This window comes from Muntiacus reevesi, chromosome 5, assembly GCF_963930625.1.
Source record: "Muntiacus reevesi chromosome 5, mMunRee1.1, whole genome shotgun sequence".
NCBI lineage: Eukaryota > Metazoa > Chordata > Mammalia > Artiodactyla > Cervidae > Muntiacus > Muntiacus reevesi.
Genome location: NC_089253.1, coordinates 44,129,587 through 44,152,231, shown reverse-complemented (window position 1 = coordinate 44,152,231; position 22,645 = coordinate 44,129,587). Strand labels below are relative to the sequence as shown.

Sequence of the window (22,645 nt, the reverse complement as noted above, 5' to 3'; positions counted from 1 at the left end):
TTGGCCTGATGCAAAGAGCTGACTCATTAGAAAAGACTCTGATGCTGGGTTAGACTGAGGGTGGGAGGAGAAGGGGGCAACAGAGGATGAGATGGTTGGACGGCATCACCAACTCCATGGACGTGAGTTTGAGCAAACTCTGGGAGATGGCGAAGGACAGGGAGGCCTGGGGTGCTGCAATCCGTGGAGTCACAAAGAGTCAGACACAACTTTAGCGACTGAACAACAACAACAGATGTTAGGTGGAGAACGCTGATGGTTGACACAGACCCCCAGCTCACGCCTCACACGAAAATCAGCTCCAGGTGGATTTGTTGTTCAACGTGAGAAGCAGATCTATAAAGGTTTCAGAGCACCTTGGAGGATAATATTTCCATAGCCTTGGGACAGGGCTGTCTTCACACAAAAAGCGCAAACCACGCAAGAAGAAGTTGATCAACTTATTTTTAGACAAGTAAAAAATGTAGATGCTTGCCACAAACACATTGCCAGTAAAAGCGATCCCAGAAGACATATTTCAGGCCAAAGGGGAATAACTGCTGAAGGAAGATTCAAAATGAAAAAAAAAAATCATGAGCAAAGTGTGCGGGGAATATCTGGGTAAATCTGAACAAACTGTGACTGCATAAAACAAGAAAAGTCAGGTCTGACTTGGGGAAGTTAAAACTAGAAATGAAATACATGACCCAGTCACATGTAAGTCAGAAGGGGGGTGACGTATTGTGAACTCTCGTTTCATTTGGAAGGAGTATTAGTTAGACACTTCAAAGTTCAATATGCCTGGTAAAAGTCTCCAAGGTCACTGTTAAATGAATAGAAATTGAATCTTTAAGTTTCAAAGTTGTCGAGGAAGAGAGAATAAAATGACAAGAAAAATAAACAACCTGAAAGAAGCTACAAAGAGAGAAAAGACGTGCCACAGGGCAGCTCAAAAGAAAAGACAGAGGTAAATCCCTCTGCCCCAAGGTTATGCTAGATGAAGCCGTGTCTACTCTGAACTTGACCTTGAGAAAAGACACTGCTGAACCCTGCACCGCTTTCACAGGCTGACTCCTCCCCACCTTCAGATTCTAGCTTTAATTCCTCTTTCTCGAGGAGGTCTCCGCTGACCTCTCTATCTAAGGTCAGTCTCCAAGCAGCTCCTTCTATTTCCTCTTTGCTGCTGGAGTCCCGTTTGATAAGTATGGCTCATCCTCGTTATGCACAGATCCTATGTTTGCAAATTCACCTACGCGCTGAAATGTCCCTGTATCCCCAAAGTCAATGTGCAACAGAACCAATACTTTCATGAAATGTGCACACATGTGCAGAGCAATAAGGTATCTAAGTTACCTGAGGCACACAGGGTCCCAGCCGAGGTCCAGCAAAGCCACCATCTGCCTCTGGTTCCCTCTCTCATACTGTAAACTAGCATCCCTCGTAGCTTGAGTTGGCAAAGAATCCACCTGCAATGCAGGAGATCCCAGTTTGATTCCTGGGTCTGGAAGATCCCCTGGAGAAGGGATAGGCTACCCACTCCAGTATTCTGGCCTCGAGAATCCCATGGACTATACAGTCCATGGGGTCGCAAAGAGTCGGGCGCAACTTTCACTTTCACTTTTCATGATCTACTTAGTAGCCCATTTTTGTGCTTTTTGTTGGTTACATTGCTGCTCAAAACGCCTCGCCCCCCCCCCCCCATCTTAGTGCTGAGATGCTAAGCTGAGGAGTCCGCAAGGTGCCCACACATTAGGCACTGGTTCAAAATTGGGAAAGGAGCGCCTCAAGGCTGTGTATCGTCACGCTGCTTATTTAACTTACACGCAGAGTACATCATGCGAAATGCTGGACTGAATGAAGTACAAGCTGGGATCAAAACTGCCAGGAGAAATATCAATAACAACTCAAAAATGCAGATGACACCACCGTTATGGCAGAAAGCAAAGAGGAACTAAAGAGCCTCTTGACGAGGGTAAAAGAGGAGATAGAAAAAGTTGGCTTAAAATTCAACATTCAGAAAACTAAGATCATGGTATCTGGTCCCATCACTTCATCACAAATAGATGGGGAAACAGTAACTGACTTTATCATTTTGGGCTCCAAAATCACTGCAGATGGTGACTTCAGCCATGAAATTAAAAGAAGATTGCTCCTTGGAAGAAAAGTTATGACCAACTCAGACAGCATATTAAAAAGCAGAGACATTACTTTACCAACAAAGGTGAGTCTAGTCAAAGCTATGGTTTTCCCAGTAGTCATGTATGGATGTGAGAGTTGGACTATAAAGAAAGTTGAGCACCGAAGAATTGATGCTTTTGAACTGTGGTGTTGGAGAAGACTCTTGAGAGTCCTCTGGACTGCAATGACATCCAGCCAGTTCATTCTAAAGGAAATCTTCCCTGAATATTCATTGGAAGGACTGATGCTGAAGCTGAAGTTCCAATCCTTTGGCCACCTGATGTGAAGAACTGACTCATTTGAAAAGACCCTGATGCTGGGAAAGATTGAAGGAGGGAGGAGAAGGGGACGACAAAGGATGAGATGGTTGGATGGCATCACTGACTCAATGGCATGAGTTTGAGTGAACTCTGGGAGTTGGTGATGGACAGGGAGGACTGGCGTGCTGCAGTCCATGGGGTGGCAAAGAGTCGGACACAACTGAGCAACTGAATGGAACTACATATACCAGAGGGAAATGTATGCACCAGTCGAAGGGAGTTTGAGACTCCCAACAGAGGCTTAACCCGTGGAGTTTAGTTTTCTCCCCAACAAGGGTTGGGAGAGTGTGCCATCAATATCCAAATGCCTCTGACTCCAGCCTCCCGAGGATGAAGTCTCATCTTCATGCACAAAAGTGGCTGCTGCCCCTCCAGCCTTTAACCCATAGTCCAAGAAGAAGAATAGCATTCAGGAGGGGCAGTGATGCCTATACCAGAGAAGCAAAAGCTGAGCGGGAAACCTCTGGCTGACTTCTGCTTACATCCCTTTGGCAAGAATGGTGTCACATGCCCTGGATTCCGAGGCAGCCAGGAGGTCAGGAATTCTGGCTGGGCACATTTCCATCGGATCTACCTCTGCTGTTTCCTCAGAGAGGGAGAAGGGAGACCAGAGAGGGGGTCAGCAACCAAGCATGATCGGCCCTCAATGACACTGTGGCTCCTGAGGGGCAGATATTTTTAACAAACTACAGAACTTAGGCTTCACTGGTGACTCAGAGGGTAAAGAATCCGCCTGAAAAGAAGGAGATGCAGGAGACACGGGTTCGATCCCTGAGTAGGGAATTTCCCCTGGAGGAGGAAATGGCAACCCACTCCATCATTCCTGCCTGGGAAATACCATGGACAGAGAAGCCTGGCTGGCCCCACCCAAGGAGTCTCTGCATTCTTTCTCCAAACCCCTCTCTGCCCACTTCTTCAAAGGGGAAGTTGATGTTCCTTTTAAGTTTCCTCTTAAATCACCCTGTAAAATGGCCATCCTGTCCCATCTGACCTTGGCAGAGCTCAGAGCAGCTGCTTCCATGGAGTTCGATCACTGCCCAGAAAAAGCCCCCTCCTGCTGCCACCCAGGGGCTTGGACACCACAAGCAGCAGCCTGGGGGACCCCGTGGGCCAGTCACACACTGTCACGTGTTGTCGCTTTTCCCAGAACGTAGTGGGGCTGCGGGCAATGCCCCGGGAGGGCCGGTCACACAGATAAAGTTGCAGATATGAACAGACACTTCACAAGACAAGTCACCATCGTACTGGGCTGGCCAAAAGTTCGTTAGGGGTTTTCTGCAAGATGTGACAGAAAAAGTCCAAACGAAATTTTTGGCCAACCCCATAGTTTGGGAAGCTAGCCACTGCTGTTGAGATGCCAGCCAAGTGGGGTTTCAATCTCCCCCAGCACCACCCACAAACCCCCAGCTTATTTCCGACATTTCTCACCACATAATCTGAACTCAGATGTCGTCAGTGGAGCTAAGCCTGGATGAGGCGTCTCGTGTTTCCAGGTAAATCGGCGCATTAAGATGCTGGTCGGTGGCTGGGGGTGCAGGACAATGCAGACTCCCCAGCCAAGCCACTATTGCATAAAGGCCAAAGGATGGTTTTCCTCTATCAGGAAATGAACCCCTTCGGTCACAACGCAAAGTCTATGAAGCCCAGAGCACTTCCAGGTGTGAAAATCCCTTTGTATGAGTGAGTGTGTGTGTGTGTGTGTGTGTGTGTGTGTGTGTGTGTGTGTGTGTGTGTGTGTTTGGGCAGGGGCGGTGATCTCTAAGACTTGTTTCAGGAGCAGGAGGAGAGCCAGGAGGAGAAGCAAAGGAAACCAGGGATTAAGATAACCCTCGGCAGGGCGGCCCATCTCTCCAGTGATCCTTCCTGCCGAGCACACACCTGGGTTCCGACCTGGCCCTGGGCGTCTCTTCCCACGAGAGCATCAGCCCCAAATCTACCAGCGCTCATGGCCCACCTAGGCGCTGGGCTTGAGGAAGCATGGACAGGAGGCTGCAGAGGCCGGAAGAGTCTGGACCACCCCGCACCCCCAAAGCTGGAGGCGCCGACAGCAGGTGGGCAGAGCAGTGACCCCAGGTCGCCCTTGAGGCAGCCATTGGCTGCTCTTGAGCCTCAGTTTCCTCTTCTGTAAAGTGGGGCCAATTGGAAGCAGTGGGTCTCACCAGAAGCGACTTGCCCACCGAGGGACATTTGGTGCTATCGAGACCCTTTCTGGGGTGTCACACTAAGTTGTTGCTGCTGTTGTTCAGTCGCTAAGTCGTGTCCGACTCTTTGCAACCTCATGGACTGCAGCGTGCCAGGCCTCCCTTGTCCTTCACCGTCTCCCGGAGCTTGCTCAAACTCATGTCCATTGAGTTGGTAATGCCATCCAACCATTTCATCCTCTGTCGTCCCCTTCTCCTCCTGCCTTCAATCTTTCCCAGCATCAGGGTCTTTTCCAATGAGTCGGCTCTTCGAATCAGGTGGCCAAAGTATTGGAGTTTCAGCTTCAATATCAGTCCTTCCAATGAATATTCAGGGTTGATTTCCTTTAGGATGGACAGGTTTGATCTCCTTGCAGTCCAAGCAAGCACCCTGAGCATGGCCTTAGCTCTGCTGGCCCCGGGTTCACGGACGTCTCCTTGGCCAAGTCACACCGAGGCTGTATCCAGCCGACATTTCCGGGGCTCTCCTCCTCTGTCACTGCCGCCCACCCCTCCCTGGCCCTCCCAGCTGACAGCAGGGTCTGCAGTGGGGAACTGGGTGGCCCGAGACAAATGTCCTCCCTTCCAGGACTGAGTTCCCCTTATTCCAGGAGTCATAACAACTCCAGCCTTGACACGGGTCACTGACCTTGTTGGGGGTGTGGAGGGGAACAAAAGGGACACACAGGTGAGGAGCACCCAGTTTAAATTCAGGAACACCAACCATGGTACTTCATGCGATCCCAACCAAGGAAAAAGCAAAACGGGAGATCCACGTGCTTTTTCTGCAGAGAAATCACCATGAATGTCAGATACAGGGGTCCCAGCAGGACTCCTGCCCGTGGACCAGAAACGAGTCTGCTCACAGCTCTCGTCTCCCGTTACCGATCAGGGTTCTTGGCCTCCTTCACCAATAGAAATTGATCAGAGGCCAGACAAGAAATTCAGGCCAGGCTTTATCAGGGACCCTGCTGCTGCAGGGAGGAGTGAGAATGAGTAACAGGTTCCCTGGCTCCCTCCCTGGGTTTGGGAGGGACTAACTGCTTCCTTACGTAGGGTGAGGGTAGGGGTGTGTCCAGGGGTCAGGCCAGGTGGGGCACAGTGGCTTAGGTGGTTTGCCCACCCTTTGGTGGTACTGTGCAGGGCGCATGCTCAGTACCCTGTTTTTGCTCCCGAACTCCTGCTTTTGCTCTTGGCTCTTTGGAAGCGGCAACTGGGTTTTCGTCTTTATTTACTTTTGGCAGTGCTGGGTCTTCGCTGCTGCCCGGGGGCTTCTCTCGGTTGCAGCAAGTGGGGGCTAGTCTTCCTTGCAGTGTGTGGGCTTCTCTTGCTGTGGAACCAGGGCTCTGGGGCGCACGGGCTTCAGCAGTTGCAGCTCCCAGCCTCCAGAGTAGCACAGGCTCGAAGGTCGTGGCGCACGGGCTTAGTCGCTCAGCAGCAGGTGGGATCTTCCCGGATCAGGGATCAAACCCGTGTCTCCTGCGTTGGCAGGTGTATTCTTTACCGCTGAGCCCCCAGGGAAGCCCCACTTTTGGTCTCTTTGTTGTCCATGCACAGGCGAGCACACCGTTATTTTTAGTCTCCTATAGTTTCTTCGAGTTTTGTTGCTCAAGGAGATGCTTGTCCAGGAGCAAGCACCTCAGTCCGTGGTCCCAGGCCCCAGCCTGTGTGAGCCCCGTCCCCAGGATGGAGGCCTGCCCCCAGGCCAGCTCCTGCTGGAGGCCCCTTACCACCACTAAGAGGCTGCAATGGACAGAAGTCTGGAGCTCCACCAGGCCCCATCCCGGAGTGATCCCATCTTTATCAGCAAAAAAATCTCCCAACTGCAGAGGGCCTTGGCCAGAACGCTGAGCCAGCCAGCCCCCAGTCATCCTGGGGCCATTTCCGAGGAGGGGACGGGTTGGCCGAGCCAACCTGGGTTCCAAAGCATTTCTGCGGGCAGCCAACCCCACTGGGTCTTGCCATGTCCCTTCTAGATCCCAGCCCACGAACCCGGACAGCCCAGAAAACCCACCACTCGACTCTTGGGTGGGTCTTAGATACTGAGCCTTGACTCTGATGGTCGTGATCCACTGGGTTTTGTTATAATTGATGATATGCACTGGGTAGATGGTTCTAAGTTCATTCCTTCATGCTACAAACATTTACTGAGCGCCTGATGTATACCAGACACTGTACATAAGGATGGTGTGATTCCCAAGTCCGTCAGCCTGGCCAGGCTAGCAGCCACCATGAGGACCTTTGTGGGGAGGTGAGGCCATATTTAAAAGTCGGACTCACACATAGGTGTCCCTGTGTGAAATTCTCCTGGGCATACTAGGCCACGTTTTGGGGGAAGAGACGCAAAATATAAGAAATCCTTGGGCAGGAGAAGCTTACCCTATGGGGGAGACAGCACACTCTCCCTGAAAAAAAAAAAAAAAAGGTGTGCCAAGCCTCCCTGGATAAATCATTCCCAAGTGCCTGCGTGGAGGAGTTCACAGCTGCCCTGCGTGGAGAGGATGGACCTGGGGAAGCAACATGGTGCCAAGTTCTAGTTCGGTTCCCAGCTCTGCTGCTGCTCTCCAGCCTGGACACATAATGCAGTCCCCTTAAACTCAGTTTCCCCATCTGAGAAATGGGGCCAGTAACCCCTTGATGGTGAAGGGAGTTGGTGGAATATGATAAGGAGGTGGCTGAGCTCAGCACATTGATGAGAAAAGATGCCCCAGGTATCACGGGGAGGAGGGTGAAGCTACTCTGGGGTCCGCGGAGGCAGCAACTGCCCCAGGCTACAAAGGAAGGCTGAATCCCAGCCATTACGTCTTCTGAGCCGTGGGCAGGATTCCAGCCTTGGGTCCCCTGGAAGAGGCCATCCCCCAGTCCAGAAGATAAACAGTCTCGGCAGAGGTTGGCACCAGTGCTGCCAGCCCCGGTGTGGCCCAAAGACTTTTCATCCAGTGGTCAAGGTGGCAGAGCAGCCTCGGCCAACAGCTGCCCACGTGGAGAAGGAAAGCAGGACGGGAGAGGCCAGGCCAGGTGCTGGGTGGCCACGTGAGGTGGGCATTGGGAGGCACCTAAGACAAAGCTCAGCTTAGGCAAAGTCAAAACAGGTCACAGTCCTAAGTGTAGAGCCTAGAGCTATAAAGCATCTAGAAGAAAACAGAAATTCTTTGTGACTTTAGGTTAGGCAAAGAATTCTTAAAATGCAAAAAAAAAAAAGCTCATTTAAAAATTATACACTGGACTTCATGGAAATAAAAATTTCTGAGCTTCCAAAGACACTGTTAATAAAATGCAAAAAGCCACAGTCTGAGAGGAAATATTTGAAAAATACATGTCTGATAAAAGTCTATGTCCAGAATGAAGAAAGAATATTACAGCTCAATGATAAGACAAAACATCCTAAATTTTTTACTGAGCGAAATTTGAACAGATTCTTCACCAGGAAAGTAAGACAGCAAGGAGTTCAAACCAGTCCATCCTAAAGGAAATCAACCCTGAATATTCACTGGAAGAACTGTTTCTGACGCTGAAGCTCCAATACTTTGGCCACCTGATTCGAAGAGCCAATTTATTGCAAACGATCCTGATGCTGGGAAAGATTCAAGGCAAAAGAAAGGGGTGGTGCAAGATGAGATGGTTAGATAGCACCTCCACCTCAATAAACAGGAGTCTGAGCAAACTCTGGGAGATGGTGGACAGAGGAGCCTAGCGTGCTATAGTCCATGGAGTTGGAAGAGTCAGACCCAACTCAGCGACGGAACAACAATAGCACTTAACGTACAATCCAGTAACCCCACTCCAGTATACATCCAAGAGAAAAGAAGGCATATCCACCCAAAACCTGGATCCAAATCTTTGTAGTAGCTTTATACGTATTAGCCACAAACGGTAGTAACTCAAAAGTCCATTAGCTGGTGGATGGAAAAGCAGATTGTAGTCTGTTCATACAACTCAGTGTTCATGCTCTAATCACGTAATACTCAGCAATAAGAAGGAACTAGTTGCAAACACACATGTCATCCTGGGTGAATCTCAGATGTGTTAGGCTAAGTGATAAAGCCAAACACAAGAGGCTGTCTGCTGCACAGTCCACTTAAACACCTTGGAAGAGGCAAAACCATAGGGACAAAAACCAGATCTGTGCTTTCCAGAGGCTGGGGTGGGGAAAGTGTTGCCTGCAAAGGACCAGCAGAAAGGATGGGGGTGATGGGACAGCTCTATGCCTTGATTGCAGTGGTGGTTGAGTACCCTGAATACTTTTATCAAAAGGCATCGAACTGGCAAAATTCTAGCCCAATGACATCCCCTCCAGAAGTCATCGCCCTCTCACTGAAATGAATAAAGTGGGAAGAGGGGACGAGCATGTCCTGTGCAGCAGATGCTACAACTGAACGGCAGTGTCCACTCTGCCCAGGTTTCCAATGGGTCCTGTGTTCTCTCCATTTTACAGGTGAGCAAGCTGAGGCCTAGAGAAGTGAAGTCACTGGCATCCCCCAGCACGGATGCCATGGAGTTGAGAGTCAGCCTCCTCACCCCAGACCTCCAAGGCCACCGTCAGGCCGACCCCAGGAGCAGCTGAGCCTGCGCTCTGGAAGGACGCTGCAAGGAACTGACCTGCCCAGGCTCACAAGGAGAGGAGACGAGGCAGAAGGGAACCCGGTCTCACTGATCCACGAACGCTCGCTCCTCCAATGACAGCCACGAAAACAGAAAAGGCCCCGGGACGTGAGCACAAAGGAGGACTGGGGGGTACAAGACCCCACACCGAGCAGCGCCCTGCCCCCAGGAAGCTCCCGGCTTCCCCTGACCCCACGACCCTGTCCCAGACCAGAGCGCAGCCCATTCCTCCTGAGAACCACCCATCAGGCCCCAGAGGTGACGGAGGTCAGCATTGCCCTGTCCCGAGGGGGCTAAGGTTTAGAGGAGGGAGGGAGGGGACTCAGGACGGCATCCCAGGTCCACCCAGGAGGGATTTGGGAGGGTGGGGTGGGTGGCGGCGGGGTAGAGAAGGCGCTGTGTTTCCAACCTGGAGCATCTGAGGGTCCACATTGCATTTCGCAGCATGCAGGAGGCATCTGTAGGAAGGAGTTAAAACCTTGCACCCAACCCAACCTGATCCATGCTCCTCCGGGCATCAGGAACCCCTGAGCAGCAGGCCCATGAACACTCAGCTGATTCCAAGCCGTAGGAATAGCACAGGCAGAATGCCCCACCTAGAGGCAAGAATGCAGCGCTGAGCCCGGGGCCCCTGCGGGCTCAGCCGTCAGGCAGGTCCAGACATCTGGGCGAGAGGACGGCCCGTCCCCGCTCCCTCTGAGTGGCCTCTGCCTGGACTTCCCACCCTGGCTGCGCCACCTGCTGCAGCCACCCGTCTGTGCCTCCCTCCCCGTGAGGTGAGAACTGAAATCCTGTCCACACCCGAGTCTCTCCGAGCGGCTTCATGGCGATGATGCGGGCAAAGCGCAGGGACGTGGGATGGGTGCGGCCAGCGCCCCTGTCCCTGCGGCTCGCTGCCCGGATGCCAGTGGCTCTGGGACTGGACGGTGTCTCTCCCTGACGGCCAGACAGCTGGCGTCCCAAGACGCCAAGCTGGCCCGGTGTGGGGACCTTTCCGAACCACCCTGGTGGCTGGGACGGTCCTGGGGCCTCATCCAGCTCATGCTGGGTCCAACTGGCCTCTCTTTGCTCGGGTCCCCATGGCTGGCAGGTTGGGGGACATAAGATCTGGACACACGGCACCCTGGAGGAAGGGCCGTCTGGGTGGGAGAAGCAAGGGCTGGCCTCCTGGGCCTCCGACGAGGACCCGCGTGATACTGAGCTGACCACGAGGAGGAGAACCTGCAAAGACAGTGGCCCTGAGCTGAACGGCAGGACACGCGCGGAGGGAGGGCGGCTCTTTCTCGGCCGGGTCGGCCCGGATGGAACGCCCTCCCGGCTCCTCTCCCACGACTGGGCGGGGGAGAAGGCCGCAGGCCCCGCTGACCTGGACTCTGAAACCTGCGCTTCTGCAGAAGGAACACCCCGGGCCGTGGTGACGGGGCTCAGAAGGCTCCTTACTCAGACTCTGAAGTCGGTGCTAACAGATAAGGTGCTAACGTCGGCAGGGAGGTCACACCCCTCCTTGAGGTCTCACAGTCAGGAGACAGCCAAGCAGGGGCTGGAAATTCTCCCTCTGGGGTCCCGCCTGCGCCCCTCAACCTCACTCCCGCTCCGTGCCCGCACCCTCGATCAAGGCGCCCCATCGCCACCGCGTTACCTAGTTCACAGTTCACAGCCCTCAGTTCCCAGAAGAAGGGCAAGTCTTGTGACCTTGAATTAAGACTTTCAAGGGCCTCAGGGAATTTTGCTTTCAAGGGTTCCTTCTTTCCTTAAAAAATAATAAGAACAATTTCTGTTTACAACATTGTTGGACTAAGAGCAAATTAATATTATGCACTCTGTTACTTTCCCGGTGTTCAGGGTTCGGTCGTGTCTGACTCTTTGTGATCCCATTGACTATAGCCACCGGGTTCCTCTCTCCATGGGATTTCCCAGGCAAGAATGCTGGAGTGGGTTGCCGTTTCCTCCTCCAGAGGATCTTCCAGACCCAAGGATCAAACCCGTGTCTCTTGCATCTCATGCATTGGCAGGTGGATTCTTCACCACTGGCACCCCCTGGGTTACTTTTCCAAGGCTGCTGCGATAAATCACTGCAAACCAGAGAGTTATTCCCCCACAGTGTGGAAGCCGGAAGTCCGAAATCAAGGTGTCTACAGGGCCTCACTGCCTCTGAAGTCTCTGGGGCGGGGGCATGGGGGGACACTTCCTGTCTCTTCCAGTTTCTGGGGGTCCAGGCAGCCCCCACTGTGGCTGCACCCCTCCAGCCTGCCTCGCTGTGTGTCTGTGTGTTTTCTCCTCTTGTAAGGACCCCAGTCATTGGATCCGGGCCCACCCTACTCCAGCCGAAGCTGGTCTTCACTCATCACCTCTGCAGAGACCCCGTTTCCACATAGCATCTCATTCTGAAGTTCCAGGCAGACACGAATTTCACAAAACACTGCACAACCCAGTACATATATTTAAACATTTTCTTCAACCTAACAGCTCATTTTCTTTTTTAAACTCTGATTTTAAAAGAAATCGGAATGGTTTCCTGCGTCCGGTCCCTGCGCCCCCTAGAGACGTCACCCTCGCACCTGCTGCCTCCCCCAGCACCCGGCACACAGTAGGTCCCGGACAAGCACTTGGCCAGCGCCTGGTCCAGCAGCTGTGCAGGGTCAGGCCCGGCCCGAGCGTGCTATTCTGTTTGCCTCTGCCTCCGCCCAGGCACTGGCTGGATAATACTCTCCGGATAATCTGCTCCGTCCCCAGGGCGCCTTCCAACAGGCCGCCCTGCACAAACAGGCCACCACCCGGCCGGCTCCAGCCTCCCGATAGGAGCGCGGAGGTGAGATTGTCTTGACACCGCTTTAATTTTTCAAATAGCAATCCGGTTACCAAGCACGTTGGCACCTGGGCCCGGCTCCACGGCCACTTGGCAGGACCCGCGAGAGCCGCTGGCAGTGATGGGGCCGCTCGGCACACACACCCACTCCCCCACCCCGCCCGGCCACCCGCGCCAGCCCGGTGACCGCACGCGGCCAGCCCCGACAGCTGCACGGCCACGGTGCCAAGAGGCAGAGCCGCAGGATCCAGCCGGGTGAGCCTCCTGGCCCGGCCTTCAGCAGGCCGTGAGCAGGGCCTCACCCCCCACAGGGGCCGGGCTGTGGGATGTGGTTTCCCGGCCACCTGGTCTGGCCCTCCCTCGGGTCCATCACCAAAGCCGAATCAACTCACAAAACATAAAGTAAGAAGTGAGGCAGAGACCCTGAAGGCCAGAAGAAACTTGATCATCAGAAGGTCCGACCCACCCACAGTATGGTTGGGGGAATCTGAGGCCAGAACCGGGAGACTGCGGAGACAGGACTAGAACCAGGACCCCGGCTGTCGGAGGAGACACCAGCTCAGCGAGCGGTTCCCAGGAGGGTGGGAGCTGGCTCCGCTGGGGTCAAGTCCCGTCTCTGCTCCTTGCGAGCTCTGCAACTCTGGGCAAGTGGCTTCACCTCTCTGTGCCCTGGTCTGCTCACCCCCAAAGTGGTGTCACGTGGCCCCTGCCTCCCAGGGGAGCCGTCGGGATGACGGGAGTGCATCTGGGCATAGGGAGAGGCCGGCCCCGGGGTCCGGTCAGCGTCACCCACGAGCGGGATGCAGGGGTCCTCGAGGAAGGCCAGAGGGCGCCTGTGGCGGGAGAAAGAAAAGGCAGTGGTGGGCAGCTCGGGCGGCAAGACCAGCACCTGCCTTGTTCAGGCACTAAGCCACTATTAAGCGCCATCTGTATGCGGGCCTCCGAGGAAGGCTGCTGTCCCTGAGTTGTAGGTGTCAGTGATGGAAAAGCAGGGCTTGAGGGGACGCCGAGCCCCAGAGAGGGGAGGTGACGTGCTCAAGGACCCAGATCCCGAGCCACAGTTGGGGAGGGGGTGTGGGCGATGGGGAGCTGGGAGATCAGGCTCCAAAGGGTGAAGTTCCCTCTCTGCCTGCGTCCCAAGATCCCAGTTTATCACCCCTCAAATGTCCCTGGGACCCAGACCTCTGACAGATAGTGTCACGGGTGAGCCAGAGGTCACCCAGGTCACAGGAAAGGGGATCTGGATGAGTGAGAGGAGGACCAGGCGATATCCAGACCAGGGCCACCAACATGGCAGCCTCTGGCTACACGTGGCCCTGGACTTGGCACATGGCTAGTGAGACTTCAAAATGTTGTTTAAATTTTATTTCACTTCAATCAGTTTAAATTTAAAAACCCAATCAATGTAACATGGATTTTTTTAGACTCAACTACTTTGGCAGGATGTTGAACATGGAACATCCGAACTGAGAAGCCCAGTCTGTAAAAATAACACAGGGTTTTGGAGAATTAAGGGTGTGCAAAAGAATGCAAGATATTTTGCTAATGAGTTTGATATTGATGATGTGCTAAAAATAGTATTTTGGATAGGTGCATGAATGCATGTCAAGTCACTTCAGTCAAGTCCAACTCTTTGTGGCCCGCCAGACTCCTCTGTCCATGGGGATTCTCCAGGCAAGAACACTGGAATGGGTTGGCAATTCATTCCCCAGGGAATCGTCTTGACCTGAAGGTTAAACCCTGTCTTGGGGGCTTCCCAGGTGGTGATAGTGGTAAATAACCTGTCTGCAAATGCAGGAGACATAAGAGACGCTGGTTCAATCCCTGCATCAGAAAGATTCCCTGGAGAAGGGCATGGCAACTCACTCCAGTATTCTTGCCTGGAGAATCCCATGGACAGAAGAGCCTGGCGCGTACAGTCCAGGGGGTTGTAAAGTATCTTCAGTTGCCACGTGAGAACCCTTAGCTGCATCGTGTGGGATCGAGTTCCCTGACCAGGGACCGAGCCCGGGCCCCCTGCGTTGGGAGCGTGGAGTCGTAGGACCAGGGAAGTCGCCATCAGTAGCATTTTGCAGTCACAGACACAGGAGCACGCTGTTGTCATGGGAAGACACAGGGAGAGAGATGGACGCTTCTCAGGGGACCCAAACGCCTCCCACCTGGGGTACGGAGCACTGCCCTGTCGTCTGCCAATTCCGAGAGCCCCGCTGCAGGGTGAGGGTTCCAGAATGTTTGCAGCATACATAGCAGGGCCATGAGTCAGCTGGGGCCGAGAGGAGGCGGGCTCAGCAGGCCAGTGGGCGGGGAGCGGGCCTGAGGTCAAACCCTCCATGCAGAACCGGGGTAAACAGCAGCCCGGAACCAGCCCTCGGGCGTCATCACCCAGGCCCAGCCAGATACGGGCTGAGCTGCCGCAAAGGAGGACAGGCGCTCGCCAGGAGGGAAGGTGCTCCGCAAGGTCACACAGGGCTCCCAGCGCGGCGCGCTCTCTCCCAGCCAAGTGCTCTGCTGGCTCGGCCGCTCTGGTGCGCAAACTGAACTCTGCTTGTTGCTCAGCGCTGCAACTTCCCGGGTGGCCTGGGCTACTCAGAGGCCACGAGACAAGCCCCACCAGACGTGGGGTCAGAGAAACCCGCTTCACCACCTGACTCTGTGACTGAGGGCAGCCACTCACCTGTCTGAGCCTCAGCATCCCCATCTGGAAAATAGGACAATGATCCCTACCTCCCTGAGCCCACGATCAAGTGAGACAAGATCTCTGGGCACCTGGCACCGCGTAGGGGTTTTGCCGGAGTCACCGGATTTCAGATCTAGGTGATGGGTGTGGAAACTGGCCAGCTTGCCCAAGGCCCACGGCAAGAGGAGGTGAAACAGCCAAGAGTCTGCAGGCAGGGCCTGGCAGGTGTGTGGACCCATCTGACCACCAAGCCACCTAGAAGCCCCCCCCCCAAGCCCCACAGGACCAGTGGAGGATGTGGGAGCATAAATCTGCAAAGAGGAGCAAGTCTCCTCCGTGGGGGGGGGGGGGGGGCGGGGGAGCTGAACCAGAGACCCACCTTCCAGAGGGGAGGAGGCACTGAACTAGAGTGTTTGCAGACTCTGGAGTCATGGTGTGAATCCCAGGTAGGGCCCCTCACCTCCACAAGCCTCGGTGTTCCCATCTGTAAAGTGGGAATACCGTCTGCCCAGCAGGGTTGTGAGGCAGAGCCGACCCACACCTGCCACACACGAGTCTCTGGACGTGAGCACTGCAGCAACGAAAGATGTGACACGCACCGAGGGTTGTTACGATTTACAGAACACGCAACCAGCAACACGCACGCCCATGTGAAGAGACACACACGTGGACCTTCCCTGGTGGCCCAGGGGTCAAGAATCCACCCTGCAATGCAGGCAATGGAAGCTCAATCCCTGGTCAGGGAGCTAGGATCCCATGTGCCCTGAGGTAGCAACCACTGAGCCCATGCTCCACAACTAGAGAGGCTGCGTGCAGCAGAGAAAGCTCCTACAGGACATAGCTAAGACCCGATGCGGCCAAACAAGCACATATTTTTTTAAAAAGAGATACACGTGTGCTCACACATGCACTGCAAGTCTATACAAACTTGCACACATACATGTGCATACGCACAAGCACACGTGTGACTGTGCATGCACACGTGTGTGCCACTCACCTTGTCATTCATGCTCATGCACACGCTTGCACACCGACATGCCACCTGGGTGCCTGTGGTCCGAACCTTGAGTTTAACTTTTCACCTGTGCTCGCAGTGAGGCCGCCTGGAGGCCCCCCGGGAGGAGGAGGGATGGTGAAGGCAGAGGGCAGGACAGTGAGCTGAAGGTGCCCACGTCCACACCGGACCGCGTGTCTGAACACTGCTCCAGGACAGCCAAGGACCGCCCCTCTTCCCCTGCCCCGCACCTGAGGGCAGACCACGTTCAGAGACTCGAGGCGTCACCCCATCCAACCCTCCACTGAGACTCACTGGACAGATGAGGAAACCAAGGCAAAGGGTTTTTGCAGAGCCAGGGAGTGGCCGCAGGGGGCTGAACCTGGAGTCCTGGCTCCCAGGCCCTGCCCGCCACTGAGCCGCCCGCAGCCTGCAGGCTGGTGCCACCCCCTCTGGTGTCCGACCCCCACAGAGCGGCGGAGGGCATCCCCAGCAGGTGGCAGGGACTCCGGCGAGTCCACAGTGGGGTACCACTCAAGAAATCCTCTGCTGTTAACTTTCTTCCCTCTACATCCCCAAACAGGACCCACGACCCCAACGGGGCTCAAGCTCATGGCAGCACGCATGATCCTGGTGGGTCCGCAGGGGCCACACGCAGCTCACCCCCACCCTGCACCCTGCGAGTGGCTGGGGGAGGCCTCCCGGACCACAGTTCCAGGGCAAGCGTCTCCCTTTCTGCATCCTGATGACTTCCCTCCAAAAGGTAGGTTCTGAGCTGAGTTGAGCCCCTTTCCACATGCGTGTGTTAGGATCCCAACCCCCAGGATCTCAGAAAGTGAGTGCATTTGGAGATGGGGCTACTAAAGAGGTAATGAAGGTCAAACAGGGTCACTGGGTGGGCCCTAATCCCACAGGACTGGGGGCCTGGTACGGAGGTCAGGACACAGACACGCAGAGAGGGACGACCCTGTGACCCTGTGAGGACGCGGGGAGGAGACGGCCAGGAGGGAGGCCTCAGCAGGGAGCAGCCCCGCCCACACCTGGGTCTCAGTTTCCAGCCTCCGGGGACCGGGAGAAATTCCTGCCTGTGGGAAGTCGGTTAGAGCAGCTGAGGAACTAACCCAGCGCATGCGAGGCAAACCCCTGTCCATGGTCCCAGCTTGATCAGAAGGGGAAGCATGCCAGCTGCCATCCGACAAACAGCCCAGTGCCCACCTCCCCACGCCAGCCGGGTACCCAGACTTTGGCCTTCAGAAGACCCCAGGATGGCCTGGTAGCCCCGCCAGCTCAGGGGATTCACCCTCCCCTAGTGGGCAGGAGAGTGAGGCCACTCAACCAAGGGCCCTGCGGCAGAGCGGACTTGAGGGTCCCTGCTGGTCCCTGAGCCGCCTTCGTGGCCGGCCCTGGGACCCTGGCCAGTGCACCCAGCCTATTTCCACCCAGCCGTGGCCTTTCTCACCCCTGCCCACTGGGAAAGTCAGGCCACTTCTGGTATCCCTCAGCTGGAAGTCAACTAAGGAGAAAGCGGCTCAGCAGTAAAGACTCTGCCTGCAGTGCAGGAGACGTGGGTTCGATCCCTGAGTCAGGAAGACCCCTGGAGAAGGGATTGGCAACCCACTCCAGTATTCTTGCCTGGAGAATCCCATGGACAGGGGAGCCTGGCATCCATGAGGTCACAGAGATTCGGACATGACTTAGCAACAACGACAACAGCGACGAGGAGAAAGTCAGGCCAAGGCCGGGGAGCTCGTGAGGGCCAGTCCATCCTCACACTGGTCCTGAGCCAGGACCCAGTGTCCCCACTGTACAGATGAGGAAACTGAGGCCGAGAGAGCCCTGCACCTCTGCTCAAGGTCACAGGGTGAACACGTGGCTGCCGGATGCAGAGCCAGTCCACAGGGGGACTCGCTGCCACGGGGGACCCTCAGACCCTCCAGATAGGTTGCCCTCCTCCCGTCCTGCTTCTGCACTGAGTGCCCTCGGGAGGGCTTCGCTAATGGACGGGTCCCCAGGCCTGTGAGAACGTAGCCACAAGAACAAAACTCAGTCTATCCTGTCCACGCCATCCCCAGCGCAAGAAGAGGTGCCTGGCAGGTGGGAGGTGTCTGAACGAATGAAGGAATGAATGTGTATGTGGTTGAGCAATTGAATGAATGAATGAGCTGGTTCAGTGGCTCCAAACCAGCCTCTTCAGCCTCCCATGAACTGGAATCAAGTCCAAAGGCTCAGAGCCAGGCCCTGTGAGATCTTGCTCTGTGCTTTTGAATCTTAGTTCCACGGCTGGATGGCCTGAACTTACATGAGTTTCCTAAGACTCCAGCCTCTCTAGCCTTAAAATTGGAATAACAGCTACTACAGAGGGCTGCTGGGGTGTGAAATGGGCGAATCCCCTGTGGGCCCAGCAGAGTGAAGGGTCTTGAGATGAGACCATCCTGGCAGGGGTCCATACGAGAGACAGAGGCCAAGAGGTGGGAAGGACGGCCATGTGACGATGGTGGGAGAGATCTGAGGGATGCCCGGAAAGCCCGGGAACACCTGCAGCCCTCAGGAGCTGAAGAGGCAGGAAGGAGCCTCCTCCAGGGCCTCCGAAACAAGTGCAACCCTCGCACACCTTGATTTCCGGCTTTGGCGGAGGACCGATTTCTGTTATTTTAAGCCATCCAGTTTGTGGTCACTTGACATGTATGGCTGACCCAGGACAGTCACACATCTCCCATCTTTTAAATATACACACACGAAGGCTCACTGCTTTTCTTTTACTATTTCTGAAAGACCAAAGCACAGAGCAGCCGCGGGGCCTGGAAGACGGGTCATCAAGGCCGGGACTCTAGAACGCAGCCCCAGGGTAGAGTCCCATGCCACCCCAAGAAGTAAGTCCATCCCAGATGGGAACAGTGGGTGAGCCTCCCCCGTGGGGCCGCTGGAAACGGCCCGGCGTGGGAGACTGTGAAGCACCTTTCCCCCATGGCGCGCTGGGAGCCGTGCGAGGGCCCTGAGCCTAGCTCCTGAACTTGACCCAGCACTTGAACTCCTCTCTGATGCTGCCTCCCCGGCCTTCTCCGCCAGAGATGGCAAGTGTGCAGGCACCGGGCCTCGGCCGCGCCGGCCTGCCCCGAAGCAGCGGCCGTCACGTGGTCGAGGTGCCGAGCCGGTGGAAGGCCACGCTCGCGCCCCTGGCACCGCCGCCCGCCCGGCCTGAATTGGTGCCGGCGGCTCTCAGAGCTGTCATGTGCCTGGGCTGCTGGCGGCCAGCCGGTCAAGGGGCCCTGCCCACCCTCCCCGCTTGGCACACCTCTGATTCGCAGGAATGTGTGTGTGTGCGCTTTTTATTCCTTCAAGGGGAAAAAGCTCTCTCTCTGCAGAATTCTTCCTGGGACCCCGGCTGCTGGCTGCTGGCTGCTGACTGGGCTCCCGGGCAGGTGGGGCTTCAGTGGGGGACCCCGCCCTAGGCTCTTCCCACACCAGGGCCCTCGGAGGCCCCCCTCGTTTGGGAAGGACTTGCTGGCCAAAGTTACAGGGAAGGCTGGAGGGTCGGCCCCACCCAGCTTCAGAACCCACCTCTGAGACTTTTTTTTAATTTATTTATTTTTAATTGAAGGATAGTTGCTTTACAAGATGGGTTTCTTTTCTGCCATACGTCAACATGAATCAGCCATAGGTGTACATATGTACACCTCCCTCTTGAATCTCTCTCCCATCTCCCACGCCATCCCACTTCTCTAGGTTATCTCAGAGCCCCAGGTTGCGTTCCCTGAGGCATACAGCAAACTTCCGCTGGCTATTTATTTTATATATTGGTAGAGTATATGCTTCTGATGAGGTGGATGAACCTAGAACTTATTATACAGAGTGAAGCAAGTCAGAAAGCGAAAAACAAATACTGCATATTAACACATATATATGGAATCTAGAAAGACGATACTGATGAACTTATTTGCAGGGCAGCAAAGGAGATGCAGACATAGAGAACAGACTTGAATGAACATTTCTGAGACTTGAATTCCCGGAAGTCAACAGATGACCTTGGGCAAATTCCTCCACCGGCCGACCATCCGAGGGCTCCTTCACAAGATGGGACCCTGCACACACGAGGCCACATGGTCATTATCATCCAAACTGGGACCCTTTGGAGTTTTCACTTTTCAGGGGGACAATTCATGATGACGCCCAGTGACCGGCATCAACTGGGACTGTGGGGCAGACTGGGGTGTTTGGCCGCCTTTAAATTAAATAAGATAACGGACGCAAATAAGATAACGCCCTTGGCTCGGCCTCCTGGTAAAAGCGCTTGATAAAGACAGGTCACAGGCACTCCTGTTTTCTCCACGTTGTGGCTGCCCACTCAGTGCCCCTCGGTCCCGTCTGTCTAGAGCAAGGCTGGTCCCAGGTTTCTCCAGCGACACTTGGAGGTGAACTGCCTATGGCCAGGCCACGCACAGAGTACTTGGTTTTGTTTGGTTTTGCATTTTATTTTTTTGCCACAATCTTGCAGGGTCTCATGGCTGGTGAGAGTGAATCACCCCCAGAGAGAGCAGAGTATGTGAATATTGACAAAATTGTTCTTTAGCACATGTTCTCAATTACGAAAGTACTCCTCTTGTTCACGCAAATGGGAAAAAAAAGAAATTGTCAAGGTATGAATTTCTGGTGTGTTGTAATTAACATGTGTTTCTAACTCAAAGCAATGTTTTGAGGCTGGAAACCGGGAAGGCAGCCCCCTGGATTCGTTGTGGGGCGATCCTGTTTGAGGGCCCTTCTAATGAAAGCCTTTCTGTTTAGGGTCTTTTGTCTCTTAACCAAAGTTTGGTGCCTACAAAAGGAAATGCTTTGGGTCTCTCTCGGCACCAGTGACCCTTGGTGGAGACCACACTTCCAGGTGGGGAGTGTTCTGTAAATCAGGGCCATCGGTTCCAGAGGAACTGGAGGCTGTGAGTGACGGCCACACGCTGCAGTCGCAAAGTGGCTGACGGGCATGGCCCCGGAGACCACCCAGCCCCAGGCCCTAGAAGAAGCCCGAGCAATCCTGCTGCGTCACCAAGGGCAGCTCCAGGCAGCCCCCCAGTAGCTCAGAGGCAGCCCCCTCCCCCACAGGGAAAGTGGGGATAGAGGCCCAGGGGGGGCAGGTTCTGCCCCAGGTCACCCAGCAAGCAAGCAGTGAGGAGAGCCAGACGGGAACCCCATGGCTGACACAGTCGCCCTCCCAGTACTGCGTGAGGGCCAAGCAGGAAGCAAACGGCACTGCCCCGTAACACCCCTGTGACAGAGGTCCGTACAGTCAAAGCCGTGGTCCTCCAGTAGTCATGTATGGGTGTAAGAGCTGGACCACAAAGAAGGCTGAGCTCCAAGGAACTGATGCTCGCAAACTGTGGTGTTGGAGAAGACTCGCGAGTCCCTTGGACTGCAAGGAGATCCAACCAGTCCATCCTAAAGGAGATCAACCCTGAATATTCTTTGAAAGGACTGATGCTGAAGCTGAAACTCCAATGCTTTGGCCACCTGATGCAAAGAACTGACTCACTAGAAAAGACCCTGATGCTGGGAAAGATTGAGGGCAGGAGGAGAAGGGGATGACAAAGGATGAGATGGTTGGATGGCATCACCGACTTGATGGACTTGAGTTTGAGCAAGCTCTGGGAGATAATGGAGGGCAGAGGAGCCTGGCGTGCTGCAGTCCATGGGGTCGCAAAGAGTCAGACATGACCTCGCAACTGAGCGACATCACACCCCTGCCAGGTGTCAGGTTCGTCTCTTTACTCCGGATCTGGGCCCTCACCTCCACCACCCAGGCCTCCTCATTGACTCCCCATTCAGAGTGGGCAGGGACTTGCCAGTCCCTCCAGGGATGCTATTGTATCTCCCGCCTCCACGAGGAGAAAGCTGGGCACAGGGACGTTAGGTACCTTGCTCAAAGCCACACAGCCTACGTCCGGCCGCTCCCTTGCCTCCGCTCTTGGCCACTCCCGTCTGCCTCTGCCTGTGCGCCCTCGCCTCTGGCACCACTGCCTTTGAGCTGGTCTTCCCACAGGAGGGGGTGTGTGTGCGGTCCGCACCATCTACGCTGTGAGCCTGAGTCCCTCGGGCTGCAAGGAGATCGAGAGGCTGAGGACGGGGCCCTGCACACTGCCTCTCACGCATGCGCTCGCCCCTTCTCCACAGCAGTGCTCGGAGCCGACTCTGGGCCTGAAACTCACAGAAACGGGAGGGCATCGGGGACCCCCCATACAACGGGAAGATCCGCGGAAGGAGCCTAGAGCGTGGTGAGCACAGCTCTGCAGGGAGGTCCGCCAGTGAAGGGCCAGGAGGTCAGTGAAGGGCCACGACATCAGAGCACCTGCCCCAAGACAGGGCGTCTGGCTCGGCCAGGGGGGAGCAGGGCAGGGAGGGAGACGCCACGTCCAGGGATGTCTTCACAGCCGCCCGGGGACCAGGCCAGAAAAAGGAGGGGCCATCTAGGACCAAGCCAGGAGTTGAGACCTCTCTTAGACTTTCATTTGGTGGAAACGTAGAAAGTTCTAAGCACGGGGTAAGGGAGGCCATCTACCATTTAGAAGTGTCTCTGGAGGGCACAGTGCCCAGAAGAGGAAGCGGGGGTGGGTCCCAAGGCCAGGAGGGGATGCGGAGTGGGGCTGAGCTGGGGGCGCTCGTCTTGGGAGGCGGGGCTGGCAGACAAGCTGGCATGGTCTGGGATCTCCCTCACTGTGGTGCGTGTTTTAATACCTTGCCATGCCTTTGGACTCTGCAAGAAAAGGATGTTTCCAGACGGTCGTTAGAAAGTTCAGTGGCTGTAAGAAATGAGCATCTGATTACGAGCGTGACCCCCTAACTCCCACCTGCCCCCCGGCAAGTTGCCCAACTCTTGATATTCAAGAAACCGATTTGGGAGGCACAACCAAAGCTTGCCCTTTGGCA

At 55.1% G+C, this 22,645-nt stretch overlaps 1 long non-coding RNA gene across 1 annotated transcript; it reads left to right on the top strand.

The window, feature by feature from the left end:
- Positions 1 to 12,297: 12,297 nt before the first annotated feature.
- On the top strand, positions 12,298 to 20,362 carry LOC136169187 (uncharacterized). Its single transcript, XR_010663395.1, has 4 exons — positions 12,298 to 12,536; positions 16,320 to 16,499; positions 18,509 to 18,606; positions 19,677 to 20,362. It is a non-coding gene; the product is annotated as an uncharacterized lncRNA (long non-coding RNA).
- The last annotated feature ends 2,283 nt before the right edge of the window (positions 20,363 to 22,645 follow it).